This window comes from Scyliorhinus torazame, chromosome 2 (assembly GCF_047496885.1).
Source record: "Scyliorhinus torazame isolate Kashiwa2021f chromosome 2, sScyTor2.1, whole genome shotgun sequence".
In the NCBI taxonomy this organism is placed as follows: Eukaryota; Metazoa; Chordata; class Chondrichthyes; order Carcharhiniformes; family Scyliorhinidae; genus Scyliorhinus; species Scyliorhinus torazame.
Window position 1 is genome coordinate 124340638 of NC_092708.1, and position 17236 is coordinate 124357873.

At 47.9% G+C, this 17236-nt stretch overlaps 1 protein-coding gene across 2 annotated transcripts in view; it reads right to left on the reverse strand.

The window, feature by feature from the left end:
* Positions 1–17236, reverse strand: part of LOC140391665 (WAS/WASL-interacting protein family member 1-like) — a 192561-nt gene that overhangs the window by 149286 nt on the left and 26039 nt on the right. The window contains exon 1 of one of the 2 annotated variants that reach the window (XM_072476406.1): positions 5195–5215. The exons of the other annotated variant lie outside the window; for it this stretch is intronic. The gene's annotated coding sequence lies outside the window, so the exon portion shown is untranslated. Of the gene's footprint in view, positions 1–5194; positions 5216–17236 lie in introns of those variants that run through there. 2 annotated transcript variants of the gene reach the window in all.

Below are 17236 nucleotides of genomic sequence, written 5' to 3' on the forward strand. Positions count from 1 at the left end.
CTTTCTGCCACCGTAATACTGTCCTTGACTAAGAATGCCACCCCTCCCCCTCTTATACCACCTTCTCTGAGCTTACTGAAATATCTAAACTCCGGCACATGTAACAAACCATTCCTGTCCCTGCTCTATCCATGTCTCCGAAATGGCCACAACATCGGAGTCCCAGGTACCAACCCATGCCGTAAGTTCACCCACCTTATTTTGGATGCTCCTGGCATTAAAGTAGACGCACTTTAAACCACTTTCCTGCCTGCCGGTACACTCCTGCAACTTTGAAACCTTACTCCCGACCTCACTACTCTCAACCTCCTGTATATTGGAGCTACAATTCAGGGTCCCAGACCCCTGAACTAGTTTAAACCCTCCCGAAGAGCATAGGCAAATTTCCCCCCCCCCAGGATATTAGTACCCCTCTGGTCCAGGTGTAGACCATCCCGTTTGCAGAGGTCCCACCTACCCCAGAATGAGCCCCAATTATCCAGGTATCTGAAACCATTCCTCTTGCACCATCCCTGTAGCCACGTGTTCAACTGCTCTCTCTCTCTATTCCTCGTCTCGCTAGCACGTGGCACGGGTAGCAACCCAGAGATAATAACTCAGTCTGTCCTCGATCTAAGTTTCCACCCTAGCTCCCTGAATTCTTGCCTTACATCCCTATCCCTTTTCCTACCTATGTCATTGGTGCCTATGTGGACCACGACTTGGGGCTGCTCCCCCTCCCCCTTAAGGATCCCGAAAACACGATCCGGGACATCGCGGACCCTGGCACCTGGGAGGCAACAGACCAACCGCGAGTCTCTCTCGTTCCCACAGAATCTCCTTAAAAAATGCTTCTGTGAAGCAAGCACACGGAGTGTGTTTAAAGAATCAAAGTTTTGTTCAATCGGATTTAATTATTGGCTTAAATAACTATTGGGATCGCTTCTCAAAAGATTGATGTCAATTGCCCTAGGCAAGCAATGTTGCAGGGCTGCATTTCCGTCATGGAGGCAGGTATCAGGAGTCTGGAATTATCCCAACGCCTACTCTATTTTTGTGTTGGCAGATGGAGTTGGGACCTGATTTCTCCTGAGGTGGCAACAAAGAGACCGGGGGGGGGGGGGGGGGGCATTTTCGATTTTTGGATTATAATTATTAAGGGTTAATAATAATAATAAGAACAATAATCTTTATTAGTGTGATAAGTAGGCTTACATTAACACTGCAATGAAGTTACTGTGAAAATCCCCTTTCATCACACTCCAGTGCCTGTTTGGGTACACAGAGGGAGAATTCAGAATGTTCAAATCACCTAACAGCACATCTTTCGGGACTTGTGGGAGGAAACCCATGCAGACACTGGGAGAATATGCAACTCCTCACAGACAGTGACCCAAGCCAGGATTGAACCCAGATCCCTGGAGCTGTGAAGTAACAGTGCTAACCACTGTGCTACCGTGCTGCCCATAAAAGCCTGAGTTAGAATGTGTTTGAATGCAGTAGTCATGTTTGAAAAATAATCTTGCTTTGCAAGGCCAGAAAGCTTTTAAGAGCCGGAGGTGAAATTGACTAAATCATAAAAGCCTTGACTAATCCACTGCTGTTTCACTAGGGGGAAGTCCCTGGGGAGTTAATGTTTTTTCAGCCTGGGAGTTAATTTTATTTCAGCTTGTGGAGATAATGTAATTTCTGGGTGGAGCTATATCATTCAGACCTTTTGAGAAAGTTTTTGGAGTGGAGTTCTAATCTGGTTACTCTTTAAATCAGAGTTTTTTTTAACTCAGGGTCGCGACCTGCAGGTGGGTTGCAGGCGGGTGTCAGAAGGGCTGCGGCATTCCCGATCACAGGAAGAAGTGTGCAACAGCCGAGACTGGCTTTTAAGAATGCTGTCCGCGTACGGGCAGTCCCCGATTGACTTGAGGGGGCAGGGCGGCACGAGGCTGGGCTGTGTGGTCACCACATGCGCGCGGGGTGGGGGTGATTGGGGCTGATTGGCGGCAAGGTGGGTGCCCAATTTTAATGGTGGTGGCCCCAGATTGGAGCTCCGCTCTGGTGCTCGCTCTCTGCACTCTGCTGCTCGCCCTCTGCACTCTGCTCAGCTTGGCCCCACCACCAGTTGGCAATGTGCGACCTACGGCTCCATTGTCAAGCTGTTCAACGGCCAGCATAATGTCCACTTGCACTCCCACATCATGAAGTACGGGTCTGGAAGTGGTCAGCAGTCTGTGACTGGGTTGAATGCAGTTGACGATAGTGACAGTGAGAGGGAAAGCCAGGCCAAGTTTATCAGTAAGGAATACCGATCAAATGAGGCCAGTCAATATGGCTGACACATGTCAACACTGGAAGAAATCTATACAGTCATCACTTTGTGTCATCACTCTCTGAAAACCAGGAAGTAAATGCCTTTGGTGAGAATGGAGAAGGAATGACGTGGACGTCTGAAGAGTGAAATACACTGTAACCAGTAAGAAATATTGCAACATTGTGCGAGTTTGATAAATAACTTCATCTCGTCTAAATGCATGGTAGCATTGTGGATAGCACAATTGCTTCACAGCTCCAGGGTCCCAGGGTCGATTCCAGCTTGGGTCGCTGTCTGTGCGGAGTCTGCACGTCCTCCCCGTGTGTGCGTGGGTTTCCTCCGGGTACTCCGGTTTCCTCCCACAGTCCAAAGATGTGCAGGTTAGGTGGATTGGCCATGATAAATTGCCCTTAGTGTCCAAAATTGCCCTTAGTGTTGGGTGGGGTTGCTGGGTTGTGGGGATAGGGTGGAGGTGTTGGCCTTGGGTGGGGTGCTCTTTCCAGGAGCCGGTGCAGACTCGATGGGCCGGGTGGCCTCCTTCTGCACTGTAAATTCTATGATAATCTATGATAAAGTCATAGTTTGCAAAGTAAAAACTAAGATTGTACTTTTATCGATACCAAATGGGAATATATTAAAACAAAGTTTGTAAATGTAAGGATGCACATGTTCAACTGGAATTGTTTTAATTTTCATTAGTAAAAAGTCATAGAAACTTTATTTCCAATACCTGATTTTTCCAAGTGAAAAAAAGAATGCCGACCGTGACCGCCTTTTAAGTCGAAAATGCTGGCCTTTAAAATGAACGATGGAGTCTATCCGCCAAAAGTGGTAGCAGAGAGAAGGCCACACCCGGCATTTACACAGACATCACTCGCCCTGTTATGGTCCCTCTTTGGGCACAAAATCACAGAGGAGATATTTCTCAATTTTGTAGCTGCTAGAAAGCAAGCAACAGGACTGTTTGAACAACTGAAGATGTAAGAAAGAGAGAGGGTCAGAGGCACAAACAGGCCAGGATCTCACACTGGAATCTGCTGGACAGAGCTTCTCAAGAGAGTCCATAGCAGGACAAAGCAGTGCTGGTGTGAGCTGTATACTGGGCTCCAGGGCCTCTAGTGAACAACCCATTAAGAAGAAACTGACATCGGGAACAAAGCAGTATAAAGATGATTTCTTGAAGTATGGCTTTGTTAATTGTGCCAATGCAAAGCCCATAAGACATAGGAGCAGAATTAGGCCATTGGGTCCAGCGAGTCTGCTCCGCCATTCAATCATGGCTGATATGTTTCTCATCCCCATTCTCTTGCCTTCTCCCCATAACCCCTGATCCCCTTATTAATTAAGAACCTATCTGTCTTAAAGGCAGTCAGTGATTTGGCCTCCACAACCTTCTGCAGCAATGAGTTCCACAGATTTGCCACCCTCTGGCTAAAGAAATTCCTCACCTCAATTTTAAAGGATTGTCCCTTCAGTCGGAGGCTGTCCCCTCGGGTTCTAGTTTTTTCCACTAGTCGAAACATCCTCTCCATGTCCACTCTATCTAGACTTCTCAGTATCCCGTGAGTTTCAATAAGATCCCCTCCTCATTGTTCTGAACTCCAACGAGTATGCAGGGAAGTAGTGTCAAATGAAAGTTTAAAACTCTCAAAACTGCAAATGTATTTGAAGATTTAGATTTAGATGTCATGTGTACTGAGGTACAGTGAAAAGTATTGCTCTGCGTACAGTCCAGTCAGATTGTTCCATACAGGAAAAACATAGGACATACGATAAATACACAATGTAAATTCATGGACATAGACATTGGTTAAAACATCCAGAGTACAGTAGAGAAGATGCGTAGAGAGTTCAGTTCAGTCCATAAGAGGGTCATTCAGGAGTCTGGTAACAGCGGGGAAGAAGTTTTTGAATCGGTTAGTCCGTGTTCTCAGACGTTTGCATCTTCTGCCTGATGGAAGAGGTTGGAAGAGAGAATAACTCAGCTGGGAGTGGTGTTTGATTATGCTGACTAAGCATGGCGAGTTAGAGGACAAACTTTTGATTTTTTTTTCAAAAAATGCAGCAAGAACTTAAATTGTCAGCTGAAGTCCTTAGCATAAATTTAATATTGAAGCAAGTGAGACCTTGAGGACCAAGCAGGCTCATTTGTCACAGTAAATGTAAGCAATAATGGCATGTTGCGAAGGTTGGCCGGCGTGGGTTTGCGAAGGTCAGCCGGCGTGGATTGCGAAGGTCAGTCGGCATGGGTCACGAAGGTCAGCCGGCATGGGTCACGAACGTCGGCGGGTTGGTAAAAGTGTGTCCCGGGGAAGCAAAAATGTGAAAACAGTGCTTTAGATCACAAGTAAGGTCTTGTGCTCTTTCAGTTGAGTTCTGATCTGGCTACCCTTGCTCTCACAGTAGGATAGTTAAAAAAGATAAATACTTCTTAAAGCAGGGCAGACTTGTCTTAGGACAAGGGGGAAGCTGAAACAAACCAGCTGAAACAGCTTTTTGAAGACATCCAGCCAGAGTCTGCAGGGGTTTTAATATGAGCCAAATCTGTTCTGGAAAGCAGGTATTACCCTGTGCCATTCGAATGTAGGATGGATTGAGAACAGTTTTTTCTTTCTTGCTGCTTAATTGGAGATAGAGATACCGAGTAAAGGTATTGTATTTACTGTATTTAGTAAAGGGTAATTGTGAACTATTTTCGGTGAGGGATTAAAGGGTTTAATATTAAATTAATAATAAAGTTGTGTTTTAAAATACCAAATCCTTTCTTCTTCATGCAATCACTCCTGGAACAATATATTCTTCCGCACAATCTTAAAAAATATGTATATATATTAGGGTTTTAGTCCAGTATCTTAACCACTGTTGGGGTCTGGTAGGGGATTATAATACTAGAACATAGCCTGTACTCACGATTATTAGGCTTTCTTGTCGTCACCCACTCACCCGCCATACCTCCTCCAAACGCTTTTCCATTACCCCCATCCCACTTGCATCCGACATACCCACTCTTTATCCACTGTGCAGAGAACCGATAAGCTATTGGCAAGCTTGGAAACATCTTTAAAATGATCACAAAACCTTAAATTAAACTATAATTAATTATAATATAATTGTGTTAGAAGCAGTTCAGAGATTGTTCACTCAACTCATTCTTGGAATGAGGGGTTTATCTTTTGGGAAAAATTTGACCAGGTTGAGCCTATACCCATTTCCAAGACAGGTGATCTTATTGAAACATACAAGATCCTAGGGGGACTTGAAAGGGTAGAAGATGGGATGGGGTGTTTCCACTTGTGGGGAGACAAGAACTAGGGACAGAGTTTAAGAATTAAAGGTCTCCCTTTTAAAACTGAGATGAAGAGATAATATTCCTCTCAATGGGTCATTATTCTATGGAACGCTGTTCCCCAAAAGCAATGGAGGCGGTGTCATTGGATTTATTCATGACAAAGTTAGATAGATTTTTGATAGATAAGGGAGCCAACAGTTATGGGGGGCAAACAGGAAAGTGGAGTTGAGACCACAGCCAGATCAGCCATGATTTTAAGTTGCAGAGCAGGCTCGGAGTGCTGAATAGCCTCCCCCTGCTCTGAAGTCACACGCATCGATGAAACTGAAAATATAAACAAGCATGCTTTGAAAATCCCTTTGAAAATAAACTGCTCATTTTACAAGCTCACAAGCATCAATCGCACAAAGCCATTCATAGTATCAATGACAACAAGCTTTAATCCACTTCACCCTCTTAATATTGTGTAAATACACACACAGGGATTGAAGAAACTCTTCAGGTCAGCATGCTAATAAGGTAATTAAAAATACCAAACAAATGTCAGCAAAACCAAGGAACTTAAGTGAGCTGCGTAAATATGTAGGCTGAGTCTATTAGTTATTCTTGGTGCTCAGCCGAACATTCATAATGAGTTCATCTGGCAACTATATCAATAAAAGCAGTTTAAACAGATCATAGAATCCCTGCAGCGCAGAAGAAGGAGACCATTTGGCCCATCAAGTCTGCATCCGATCCTCTGAAAGAGCACCCTACCATGCCTACTTCCCCACCTAGCCTTTGGTCACTAAGGGACAATTTAGCATGGCCAATCCACCTAACCTGCACATCTTTGGACTGTGGGAGGAAACCGAAGCACCCAGGAGGAAACCCACTCAGACATGGGGAAAACATGCAAACTCCACACAGTCACCCAAGGTCAGAATTGAACCCGGATCCCTGGCACTGTGAAGCAGCAAGGGATATAGATCACTTGGTTGCATGGTGTACCGAAAACAATTTCTCTCTCAATGTCAGCAAAACCAAGGAACTGATCATTGACTTCAGGAAGCGAAGTATAACAACCCCCCCGCCCACATCAATGGCACCAAAGTGGAGATGATCGATAGCTTTTAAGTTCCTGGGGATCAGCATCACCAACAGACTGTCCTGGTCCACTCACATTTATGAAACAGTTAAGCAAGCCCAACGTCTCTACTTCCTACGGAAGCTAAAGAAATTTGGAATGTCTGCATCGACTCTCACAAACTTCTTCAGGTGTGCCATTGAGAGCATCCTATCCGGCTGCATCACAGCTTGATATGGTGAACTCAGCCCAACGCAATACACAAGTTTGCCACCCTCCCACTGATTCTGTCTACACCTCTCACTGCCTCAGGAAGGCAGACAGCATTGTCAGAGATCCCTCCCACCCAGGCATTGCCTTCTTCCAGTCTCTTCCAACAGGCTGAAGCTACAGAAGTCTGAGACCCGGACAACCAGACTTAGGAACAGCTTCTTCCCCACAGTTACCAGGCTCAACGACTCTTCCTCGGACTGATCAGTTCCCTGTAAGAACACTATTCACGACGCTCTGTGCTGCTCTTGTTTATGTCATATTTGCCCTTGTTCCATTCTGTAACTAATTATTTATTTGTCGATGTACTGTGTGCTTTTTTGCATTCACTGTAACTATCTACTATTTTTTTTTGTCTTTTGTGTACGTACGGTGTACATTTTCTTGGCCGCAGAAAAATACTTTTCATCAGTATGTGAAAATAAATAAATCAAAAATCAATGCTAACCACTGTGCCACCATGCCGTCCTTTTGGCCAGACATCTCTTTTTTCCAGCTCTATTTATTCTCTGAGAAACTAGTGCTCTAACACCCAGATTTCCCCTCCAATGCCATCAGGCATTTACCCTCTTATCCCTTCACTGTTGACATAAGCCATAAATAAACAGTGATTCAAACCCCACATTGCCGAACCCCCACCACTAACTCTACCCAAATTATTTTGTACAGACAGATCCAATCATGCCCGTAGTTGCTAAACTACAGGGCTACACCCAGTTCTGTTAACTGCATTATTTTCCTCTTCCTCAATACTGCAAACATGGGAATAATATATTCATGTGTGCCAGTCTAGAAAACTAGCAAATGTTGACCAGCATCTATAAAATGACTTGATTATAAGCCTATGGAAACTAGCACTTATGCAAATTTTGGAACATTAACTTGTTTTCCAAATATAATTTAACTTACATTGGTGGCTAAAAAAATCATAAGTACACAAAAGCACAAAGGAAAATATTAGAATTTTTGGAGTTAAAATTGTTGGTACCTTTCTACAGAGGTCAATGGGGTAGTTCCTCAGGAAATTATCTTGATGCATTCTGTACTTCTACACTTAAAAATCAAAAGAATTGAATTTTGCTTTGAATTTTCAGCTGACCAATCTTTTCCTCAACCATCGCTTCCTTATTCCAAAACTCCCTTGCCCCAGTTCACAAAGATACTGGGCGGAACTCTTTCCCCCCCCCCTACGCCGGGTGGGAGAATCGCTGGGCGCCGCGCGTGTCCCGCCACGCCACCCCGACGCCCGCACGCGATTCTCCCACCCCCCCCAAACCGGCGCGGCAAGAATCACGGCTGGCTGCTGGGAGAATCGCCGCTTGCAACGGGAGAGCGGCGATTCTCTGGCCCGGATGGGCCGAGCGGCCTGCCCAATACGATGGGTTCCCGCCGGCGCCGTCCACGCCTGGTCGCTGCCGGCGGGAACAGTGCGGGAACGCTGGGGGGGGGGGGGGGGGGGGGTGGCCTGTGAGGGCGGCCTCAAATGGTGTCTGGCCCGTGATCGGTGCCCACCGATCGGCGGGCCGGCCTCTCTGAAGGAGCACCTTCTTTCCTCCGCCGCCCCGCAAGATCCATCCAGCATCTTCTTGCGGGGTGGCCTCAGGGAGGATGGCAACCGCGCATGCGCGGGTGACGCCATTTACGTGGCGCCGTCGCGTCATTTACACGGCGCCACTTTTACGCGGGCGCCAAGGCCCAGCGTGTGTAAATGACGCGACGCCGCTCCTAGCCCCCCGGGAACGGGAGAATAGAGGGGTGGGAGCAGGCTCCGACGCCGTAGTGAAACACTCCGGTTTTCACTCCGCCACGGCACTTTGACTCCCGATGGGAGAATTGCGCCCATTGTACCCAATTAAACTCCAGGCAAATGTGAGGTAATGCACTTTGGAAGGTCCAATGCATGTAGGAATTATGCAATGAATGGTAAAACTCTTGTGAGTACAGATCTGGGCGTGCATGTCCACCAATCACTGAAAGTGGGAACATATGTGGATAAGGTGGTCAAGACGGCATGCTGGCCTTCATTGGTCGGGGCTCTGAATACAAAAATTGGCAAGTCATGTTGCAGCTGTACAGGACCTTAGTTAGGCCTCATTTGGAATATTGTGCACAATTCTGGTTGCCACACTACCAGAAATATGTGGATGCTTTGGAGAAGGTACAGAAGTGGTTTACTTGGATGTTGCCTGGTATGGAGGGCATTGGCTATGAAGAGAGGTTAGATAAACTCGGCCTGTTCTCACTGGAACGACGGAGGTTGAGAGTCGACCTGATAGAGGTTTACAAGATTATGAGTGGCATGGACAGAGAGGATAGTCAGATGCTCTTTCCTAGATAAGAGAATCAAGTACTAGGGGACATAGGTTTAAAGTGCGTGGGGAAAAGTTTAGAACAGATGTGCGAGGCACTTTTTTTTTTTTTTTTTTACACACAGGTTGGTAAATAAATGGAATAAATGGAGGTGGTGGGAGCAGGTACGATAGCGGCATTTAAGGAGCATCTAGACAAATAATGAATAGGGTGGGAATGGAAGGATAGGGACTCCATAAGTACATGTGGTTTTAGTTTAGGCAGGTACCATGATCAGCGCAGGCTTGGAGGGCCAAAGGGCCTGTTCCTGTGCTGTTTTGTTCTTTGTTCAATCTTCTCTCAGTCACTTCAATTCCCCAGTTCATATGGAAATCTTCCTCCTCAATACAACTTGTAACACTTCTCAATCTCAAACCCATTCTTCTTTTCCGCCCAACCCTCTTGCCCCACACCAAGTTCAAATTGTTCTCCTCCTCCATAAAACTTTGCAGTCTATATTCACCCTCACTTCCAGAACACCATCTCTGGCTTCCATCTCGCTTTTCTCTCTCTCTTCTCCCACTCCCCCCTTCTTCGTCGAAAGGACTGTTCCTGGATCCTAACTACTCTCTATCAATGATATTTGTTGTCTTGGTATTGCTCTATTCCTACCTCCTCTTGCGTTCCATTTCCTTCTGTGTGGCTCTCGTTAACAGTTTGTCTTTGCTCTCTCTCTTCCTGCTTCTCGGTCATTTTTCCTTTTTTATCAGGCAGGGGAGTGGCGGATGGCAGTGTATGAAAGGGCGAGAAGCCAGCACTGCCTGCTACTGCATTTGGGGTAGGATTTGCAGGGAAAAAGATTGTCCTCTTCCCATCCCTCCCCCATACAATTCAAATTTTCCCTCACTTCTATTGCATCCCCTACTACTTCTCACCAGCTTCTCTACTTCATACTACTCCCATTACTACCCTTAATTACCCTCAAAACAGTGTGGATTTTAATTTCAGGGTTAGGATCCGGATACCTGACACTATATTGAAGGAGGTGGTCGGCCAATGTTGAGTTTGCTATTCAATTAGGGGTTGTGGACAACTGAAGGAAGTGGGATGTAGATGTGGGCAACTATGATCATAGATAAAGGTATTCTGCTGATGGCATAAGTGTGCCTTGGGCGGGCGGCCTATGCTTCTTGCAGGTGCACTTTTAGAGACAAAGCAACCAGTTCCAGACAGCGGCAGGAGGCAACCAGCCAGTCAGAGCCAGCAGGCATGGATGTTGGTGGTCCAAGAGGTGAGCACCCGCACAGTGGTCAACAGTGTGTGTGTGGGTAGTGCAGGAAGTGCTTCATCAATCTCCTGCAGTCTGGCAAGTGAGTGCAATTTTGCACCCAGGCAGGCATTCAGTTCTGGAGTCACCAACAATGTATAGAGTAGTCTGAAGGCACATAGCGCTCAGGAACAGTGAGGATATGTGTGCCTTTATGCACTCCTCAGCACTATTGAAGGAGGTAACTCTCAAGCCACGGACATCACATGTGGGTGAACCACAGGATGTGATGAGGGAGATCAACATGATCTGAACTCTCACTCTTGACTTTGCTGATGAAAAGAGCACAATCCATGAAGAAGGGGTCGATCTGGTGGAGGAGTGGCACTTCTTGCCATATTGCCATCCATGGAGGGAGCTCTTGAAATTGCCATGACAGCAGCTTGGCAGGAAATTGGTGAGGATGAAATGGGTGTCAGACTGTGAAAATATGAAAGCATGTTCCCATTTCCATGTGATGAGGATGGAGCTCCAGTCTTATTTGTTGAAACCTTGTCAATGCCCAAGCTGTTCTAGGCTTCTGCAGCTCTGCAAAATTAACTAAAAACAGAGGTGGGATTTTCTAATCAGTTGTGGAGGGAGAGCTTCGGAATATTATCGTGACAATATCAGCAAGTTCAGAGGAAAGCGTATCTGAGTCTGCATTGTCAAATCGGCCAAATACACCACCGAGCAGCACAGAAATACTCTTGCAAAATTTAGAACAGGTAGCACAAGGTGACCAGCACATCACATGTGAGCAAGAGGCTGTGAGGGAGGTAGAGGCAGTTGCAAGCAGCCCACACTTGGAGGATAGCTCCAGCCATGCTCAGCTGCTCAGAGATGCAGAGCCTGGGAAATCACCCACCAAGCAAGCCTCTTTGGAGCAGCAATGGGAGGTGTGCGCGCAAATGTTGAAGTTCCCTGTGACAGTGCAAAGTTTGGGCAGAAAATGGAGTCCATTCATTCCACAATGTCATAGATATATGAATACATGAGCTCATCCACTGAAAAAAAAATCGCCAACCTTGAGCCACATCAACATCTGTGATGGATATCACGTTCACCGCAGAATTCGGATTAAAAATAAGGCAGTAATACAAACAGCATTCTAATTCAAGATGGAATAAAACCACTCCAGCTAAAGGTCAGATAGAGGTTACCACCTGATGGGAGAGACTCCAAGCTGGTTCCAAGGACTCATTAGTATCAAACTATTAAAGACTTTTCTTTGATAGACCAAAAATCCTTTGAGACGAACTCCCCTCCCGAGAAGCATTCAAAATAGAAGGACAGGGAATTCTCCAGATAAATAGATACACAAATCTTTCGCAAACTATACCTTTGGACACTTACAATAACGCCTTCACAAGTGTCTGTTTTGGTATCTGGAGAGAATGTCACACTGACAAGAGACAGGCACCAACAAGTTGGCTGAGGCAGATTGGGAAACTACTTGACACATGATGGTGGACAGGCAGTGGCTAGTATTTAAAGAATCAATACATCGTTTGCAACAAATTTGCATTCCTTTAAGGTATAAAAGGCCAGTAGGAAATAATCCAACCATGACTAACAAAAGAGGTTAATGTGGTGTTGGGTGTTCTGACACACAGATGAGCCAACACGGTTGTATATGGTACAACGCTATTTTATTTAAACTTACTATGTACAGTTTTGTCTTGACACTCTGCACGTGGGGATTCCCTGTTTGTGATTTTGTAACAGCTCTTCTCCGTGTCTTTGTCCCCAGACCTACTGACCACCAGGTGTCGTGCTCGTGCTTTTTATGTGGTTGGTGTTCTTGTGTGTGATTGGTTGTGGTGTTGTGTGCTCTGATTTGCCTGTTGGTGTGTCCATCATGATGTGTGTGTTTGAATATCATGACATCCCCCCTTTTTACAAAGATATGTGCCTGCGTGGTAATAAATATGATCGTGTCGTGAGTGCATCTAAGAGTGTGTGTGTGTCGTGTACAGCATGTGCATATGACGGAACTATTTACATGGGGCGATGTCGGGTGCGTCACATGAACCAAGTTGTACCATAACATAACATGAATGCGAACGAGAGAGAAAAAAAACTTGAACAGTTGTCCAGTCAGACGATATCTGGAACGATAAACAACAACAGGTTATCATGTAAAATTGTGCAACTTGTTAGACATATGAACGGTATTATAAGTCCAGTCTAATGGGCTTGTGACGAGTTCGGGTTGACCGCCTCAAGGGTGGATCAAGAACCACCGGCTGCTGTGCAGGCATGGCCATGGGTGGCGATGGAAAGGGCGTGATGTGCGGCAGCTCCACAAAGTCATCCTCGGAAGCCTGTTGAGGATCTGGCGTGTGCGTACTGTGTGGCTGTGAGCGTGGAAGTCGGCGAAGGGCGCGCCGATTGCGGCGACGCACTGAACCATCCGGCATGCGAACCAGGAACGAGCGGGGAGCCACTTGTCGGAGGACTTCGGCCGATGCTGACCAGCCACCATACGGTTGATGGACGCGTACTTTGTCTCCGGAGGACAGGGGGGGCAGGTCCGTCGCTCGTGTGTCGTACCGACTTTTCTGGCGATCACGCTGCATTTGCATGTTCCGAAGAACCGTCTCATGGTCTGTTGTTGGTGCCAGGATGGAAGGTACCGTCGTCCTGAGGGAGCGACCCATTAGTAGCTGCGCTGGCGAGAGACCCGTGGATAGCGGGGCCGATCGATAGGCCAGCAAGGCGAGGTTAAAGTCCGATCCGGCAGCAGCCGCCTTGCACAGGAGCCGCTTGGCGATGTGGACACCCTTTTCAGCCTTCCCGTTCGATTGTGGATGTAGAGGGCTGGATGTCACGAGTGAAACCATATGCTGCGGCAAAGGACGACCATTCACGGCTGGCGAAACAGGGTCCATTGTCTGACATGACAGTCCTTGGAATGCCATGGCGAGCAAATGTTTCCTTGCAGGCCCCAATGACTGCGGACGACGTCAGATCATGGAGAGGCATGACTTCCGGGTAGTTTGAGAAGTAGTCTATAATAACGATGTAATCTCTGCCGAGCGCGTGAAATAGGTCAACACCCACCTTCGCCCAGGGGGACGTCACCATCTCGTGTGGTAGAAGCGTCTCCGGAGGATGCGCCGGCTGAAACCTCTGACAGGTTGTGCAGTTGAGCACCATGTTGGCCATGTCTTCATTAATACCCGGCCAATATACCGCCTCTCGGGCCCTTCGTCTGCATTTTTCGACGCCCAAGTGGCCTTCGTGTAGTTGACGAAGAATCATCTGGCGCATGCTGTGCGGAATAACGATCCTGTCTAATTTCATAAGGACCCCGTCTATGTTGGTAAGGTCATCTCGCACATTATAAAACTGGGGGCACTGCCCTTTGAGCCACCCTTCCGTCATGTGGCGCATCACTCGCTGCAGAAGGGGGTCAGTCGCCGTCTCTGCGCGTATGTGGGCCAGACTAGGATCATCAGCTGGCAGATTTGCTGCTGTCAGAGTTACGTGTGCCTCAATTTGACGCACGAACCCCTCCGCATCTGGTGGTGTGCTCACTGCTCGGGAGAGAGTGTCCGCCACGATGAGATCCTTCCCCGGAGTGTAGATCAGTTCGAAATCATACCTCCTGAGTTTAAGTAAGATGCGCTGGAGGCGAGGGGTCATGTCGTTCAGGTCTTTGTTAATGATGTTGACCAGGGGGCGGTGGTCAGTTTCAACCGTAAATCGTGGCAGGCCATACACATAGTCGTGGAACTTGTCCAGTCCAGTTAACAAGCCCAGGCATTCTTTTTCTATTTGCGCGTAGCGCTGTTCGGTAGGGGTCATGGCTCGTGAAGCATATGCAACCGGGGCCCATGACGACGTGCTGTCTTTTTGCAGGAGTACCGCTCCAATACCAGATTGGCTGGCGTCTGTTGAGATCTTTGTAGGGCGAGTCGTGTCAAAGAACGCCAGCACTGGTGCCGTGACCAGTTTGTGCTTGAGCTCCTCCCATTCCCGCTGATGCGATTGGTGCCAGTTGAATTCTGTCGATTTTTTTACGAGATGGCGCATATTCGTTGTATGAGAAGCCAGGTTGGGAATGAACTTCCCAAGGAAGTTGACCATGCCCAGGAATCTTAGGACAGCCTTCTTGTCAGCTGGCCGTGGCATGGCTGTGATGGCGCTAACTTTGTCTGCATCGGGACGGACCCCTGACCGTGAGATGTGGTCCCCGAGGAATTTCAGCTCCGTCTGGCCGAAGGCACACTTCGCACGGTTGAGATGCAGGCCATTTTGTCGTATGCGGGTGAAGACACATCGTAGACGATGCATGTGTTCCTGCGGAGTGGTGGACCAAATGATGATATCGTCCACATATACACGTACCCCTTCGATGCCTTCCATCATCTGCTCCATAATGCGGTGGAAAACTTCAGATGCTGAAATGATGCCGAATGGCATCCGGTTGTAGCAGAATCTGCCAAAAGGGGTGTTGAATGTGCATAGTCTTCGGCTGGCCGGGTCCAATTGGATCTGCCAAAATCCTTTGGACGCATCCAATTTGGTGAATATTTTGGCTTGCGCCATCTCGCTGGTGAGGTCCTCTCGTTTCGGGATGGGATAGTGTTCCCGCATGATGTTGTTATTCAGATCTTTAGGATCTATACATATGCGGAGCTCGCCAGAGGGCTTCTTTACACAGACCATGGAGCTGACCCATGGCGTGGGCTCCGTGACCCTGGATAGGACCCCTTGGTCCTGAAGATCCTGCAGTTGTAACTTGAGGCGGTCTTTGAGTGGCACAGGAACCCTGCGAGGTGCGTGAACGACAGGGATGGCGTCCGGTTTGAGTCGAATCTTGTACGTGTATGGCAATGTCCCCATGCCTTCAAAAACCTCCTGGTTGTGAGCAAGGAGGGAATGGAGATTTGCGTGGAACTCAGCATCCGGGAAGTCGGATATCTCATCTGGAGAGAGAGACATAATGCGCTGTACCAGGTGAAGGACCTTACACGCCTGTGCGCCCAGTAACGAGTCTTTTGATGAGCCGACAACTTCGAAGGGGAGTGTGGCCATGTGCATCTTGTGAGTTACCTGTAGCTGGCAAGATCCTATGGACGGGATGACGTTCCCGTTATAGTCAACCATCTTGAGCCGGGATGGCGTGATGGGTGGTTTGACCTTCATGGCCTGGACTGCAGAATATGCAATCAGGTTGGCGGATGCGCCGGTGTCCAGACGGAAGGTGACGCGCGATCGGTTGACCGTCAGGGTGGCACACCACTCATCGGCTGGATTGATGGCATTGACCTTGTTGACATCGATGACGGAAACGCGGAAGGCATCCTGGTCATCTGCATCACTTAACTGGAAGTCTTGATGCGTGGGCTGGACGGTCCTGACTTGTCTGCGAGATTGTCGGGGATGTGCCGGATCCATGGGTTGAGCCGAACGACAGTGGGCAGCGTAGTGGCCCATCTTGCCACATCTGAGGCACTGTCGGTTTTTTGCAGGACATTGCCCTTTTAAATGTAGAGCTCCACAATTGCCGCACGTCATGACGTCACGGCATTCGTTGCGCCACTGCGCATGCGCAGTGCGATCTTGCGGTGGGCGCGCCTGCGCAGTGCGTCCCTCGATGTGGCCGTTATTTTTGGCGCGCACCAGCGCGGGAGACCGCGAAAAGCGCGGGAAGCGGCCGCTGTCGTCCGGGCCGTGGGTCGGGAAGTAATCGACGGCCTGGATGCGTTCGACGTCGTGGGCGGCCTGGCTTGCCGATTCGACGGCTGGGGACCCCCTCCGTGCCAACTCGGACGCCTGAAATCGGGCAAAACGGCAGGTAGCATTTTCGTGGAGGACACAGGCTTCCACAGCAGATGCTAAGGTGAGGCTTTTTATTTTAAGAAGCTGCTGGCGTAGGCCACTAGAGGCAATGCCAAAAACAATCTGGTCCCTGATCATGGACTCTGTGGTGGTGCCGTAACCGCAGGACTGCGCTAGAATCCGGAGGTGCGTCAAAAAGGGTTGAAAAAGCTCCTCCTTACCTTGCAGGCGTTGCTGAAAGAGGTATCTTTCAAAACTTTCATTTACTTCAACTTTAAAGTGCTGGTCCAGTTTGAGGATGACCGTGTCATATTTGGATTGGTTTTCGCCTTCTTCGAACACCAGTGAGTTGAAGACGTCGAGGGCGTGCTGACCTGCGTAGAAGAGGAGCATTGCAATCTTCGTTTCATCCGAGGCACTCTGTTTTTCGGTGGCTCGGATGTACAGGTCAAATCGCTGCCTGAAGAGCTTCCAATTGGTACCTAGGTTCCCCGCGACTTGCAACGGCTGCGGTTTGTCGGTGCGGTCCATGTCCAGAATGGCAGGTTAGTTGGCAGGTATCGATCCACTCCTGTACCATGTGGTGTTGGGTGTTCTGACACACAGATGAGCCAACACGGTTGTATATGGTACAACGCTATTTTATTTAAACTTACTATGTACAGTTTTGTCTTGACACTCTGCACGTGGGGATTCCCTGTTTGTGATTTTGTAACAGCTCTTCTCCGTGTCTTTGTCCCCAGACCTACTGACCACCAGGTGTCGTGCTCGTGCTTTTTATGTGGTTGGTGTTCTTGTGTGTGATTGGTTGTGGTGTTGTGTGCTCTGATTTGCCTGTTGGTGTGTCCATCATGATGTGTGTGTTTGAATATCATGACAGTTAAAGGACTCTATCAGATCAAAAAAGAGGCATATAAAGAAATTGGTAAAGATAAAATA